The sequence below is a fragment of the Castanea sativa genome, chromosome 4 (genome assembly GCF_040712315.1).
Source record: "Castanea sativa cultivar Marrone di Chiusa Pesio chromosome 4, ASM4071231v1".
Taxonomy (NCBI): domain Eukaryota; kingdom Viridiplantae; phylum Streptophyta; class Magnoliopsida; order Fagales; family Fagaceae; genus Castanea; species Castanea sativa.
The window spans coordinates 47,224,510-47,227,741 of record NC_134016.1 but is presented as its reverse complement, the minus strand read 5'-3'; the positions used below and the strand labels follow the sequence as shown (position 1 = coordinate 47,227,741).

General features: G+C 35.7%; 1 pseudogene; it reads left to right on the top strand.

Moving 5' to 3' along the window:
* Window positions 1-423: 423 nt before the first annotated feature.
* Window positions 424-3,031, top strand: LOC142633043 (RNA pseudouridine synthase 3, mitochondrial-like; annotated as a pseudogene).
* The last annotated feature ends 201 nt before the right edge of the window (window positions 3,032-3,232 follow it).

The window sequence follows — 3,232 nt, the reverse complement described above, 5'->3', positions numbered from 1 at the left end:
GGAGATATATAAATGGATGGATCCTGCACTTTTTGTGGAGTCATGATAGTTGTTAATTTTTGTTTTGTGCCGAAAGGGGATGCCCAGTTTGCTATGATATCAAATGTTTTTTTTTTTTGAAATATCAGAATCTAGTTGTTGATCAGCTTATTGACATTAATTCATGTACTTGATTCTTATTTAAGGGACCTGTATAACCTCCATATGAAGTTTAAATAGCCATCACTCGTTATTCATCACAGAAAGAGGGTAGAAGTTCGAGTGAACTGCACCATTTCAGGAAAGTCATATGCTAACCAAAAAGCCCAGCACTGGCAGGTAATCAATCTTGCTTACAAAAAAAATTATTTGATTTCCTTTTTGAGACTTATAGCTTCTAAATCTCATAGCAACACTACCCTTTTTTTTTTCATCAGAATTAGCATGTCGAAGAAAATCCTCAATCGCCAACAGATATTGTTTTCTGTTAGGCAATACTCTAGAATTTATCCTCCATCACCTGCTTACGCTGACCCAGTAATCCAGGTTTCCAACAACATAGCCCAATTGGGTGGCCCAAAAGAAGGTCCAAAGCCTCGGCAGCTCCTGTCTTTGCCTCCATTTCCTGCTCATCCTCTACCCAGAAAGAACTCGTTCAGCATCCCCGGTCAGTCCACTCGGGTCACCGCTATCAGTTGGGTCAAGTATTACTTTGATGAGATTTTGGACACTGATTCAGTCACATTTCAACAAAGGCCTTGTGAGTATAAATGTTTAAATTTTTTTGGTGGGTTATTATGTTTGAATAGTATATTAATTTGGGTTGTGAAGAGTTGGGTTGGGTTGTCAACTTTATGATTATTTAAAATTCTATATATCACTTTATCTGTGTTTGTTTTGATTCAGTTAGTTTTATCCATATTAAGTAGGAGTTGTGACTAGTAAACTACTAGTTGTTTCAAAAGCTTAAACTGATAGGACGATGATGAATTTGGTAATTTAAATCAATATTCTAATACTCTGTTGCATGTGTGGACCCAAACTCAATGGATGGGCTCAATACAAGGATTTTTTAAAAATTTTAAATGGGAGCTACAGTGGAGAGTTTTGAACCATTGTACCACATGCTGTACCATTTGTCCTAAAATTTTGAGCTGGTGGAAGGGATAAATCTAATCATTATTCTTATAGAGTGTGTAAGGGACTTTGGAATTTTTATAGAAGTAAGTTTATAAACTTATGTAATTTCTTCTTTTTTAGGTCCAGATAGAATGCCCAATTTTGGAGGACTCCAATGTTGACAAGGAAGGACATATGAAACCTTTGAGGAAGGTACTGACACTAGCTTTTAACCACAATCTCACTCCCATCCCAGTTTTTTTTTCCTCAATTGTTAAGTTACACATGCAACTAGTGAGTTTTGGATGCACAGTCTCACCTTGTATTCCATCCTTAAGTGTCTTTTGAGCTAGAACTTGTTGACAACATCATTGTACACATCCACAAGATGGATACATGAAGTTCTCTCTCCCCCTCTCTCCCCCCTTTATTTCTACTTCTATTTGTTGACTGTTTGAGATTTTATGGGGGTTTACTTGATCTGCAATCATACAGCTGACCTACAGATTAGGCCTAATGAGGTCATGGAGGCTGGGGCAAGAGTTTACATACCTGTATCAGTTGCTGAGACCAGGATTTCCAAGAGATTTGACACTATTCCAAGTGGGACACTATATCCAAATGCCGATGAGATAGAGTACTTGCAAAGGCTTGTCAAGTACAAGGCATGTCTTACATTTAATTCATGCTCATGTTATTTGCTGCCTAAAAATGCTGTGTGGCTATATTTGTTGTTGATTCTGTATTCTTTTGTGCCCATATTGCTATTTGTTAATTGGTGGTTGAAATTTGAGGACTATGCTATAATTGTTCTAAACAAGCCCCCAAAACTGCCAGTTAAGGTCAGTATCCTGTGACCCTATTCATTTTAATGATAGACTGTTGCTTCAGTTTATTCAATTGCCACTTGCCACTTAAACTTTTTATATATATATATATATTTATATTTATAACTATGTTCTTAGGGGAATCTGCCTGTTCATAACATAATGGATGCTCTGGCAGCTGCAGCTCTTTCTTATGATTATGATGAGGGTCCTAAGTTGGTAAGCTTTTAGTTTTAGATGATTACTTTGTACTTTCAAAAAATGATTGTTATGTAATGAGGTTGTTGATCCAGATAATTACAAAAGATTTTTCCACTTATAATATTGTTATTTTTCTGCTTTTTCTGTGTTTGAGATTTTTTTTTTTTCAGTTTGTGATTGTTTAGTGAAATCCAGAACTAGGTTGAATAGGATAGTAACTAGTTGAGAAAGCAGATCTGTGCTATATCTGCCTAAAATTAAGGCTCAAGTTTGGCTCATTTATAAACAAATAGAAACAAGCTTTTTATCGAGCCAAAGCCAAGCTGTTTATGAACGGCTTGGTTCATTTACTGCCGTAATCATCTTATCATTACTGACCATGTGTTTATTTATTTCTGTTTCATGAATACCATTGAGTACTTTGTCCCCCTTAATGCAAAGACGTAAAAGTTCTATTTCTTAATGAAGTTAAGAAATATATATATATATATATATATATATATATATATATATATATATATATATAAAGGAAGTTTGCTGTTCTTATGGAGGTATTTTGTTAGGTTCATCGTCTTGACCGAGAGAGCAGTGGCCTCCTCTTGATGGAGAGAACCAAAGAAAGTGTCGATCATCTTCAGTGGTTATTTAGTGACATAAAGAAAGCAAATTTCTCCTGTAAGGTACTTATACCCCACTCTGCGGATTATACGATGTACATCAGGGGTGGTGAATGTAACTTGTTGAACATGATGGGGAAATAATTGAATGCTTCAACTTTATTTTTATTTTGAAACTGATTAGTGTTATGCTTAATCTAGGCTTGGAATGATGCATATGAAGCAACATCTCAGAGGTATTGGGCTTTGGTCATACCCTCATACCCCACTAATATAATTTACCACTGATCTTGAGAACTACTTTTGGTTCCTCTGGTGTGTTTGTTCTTCAAGCTTGCCAACATTGCTTGATCCACATCACATTTTTTGTCCTCTTTTACCATCAATTTTATTAAGCTTCATATCCTTGTTGCTCCCTCCATTTGATTCTTGCTGCTTTTCCTGTCCTTGCCGTTGTTCTAATGCTTGGGGATGCGTAAAAATTAAAGA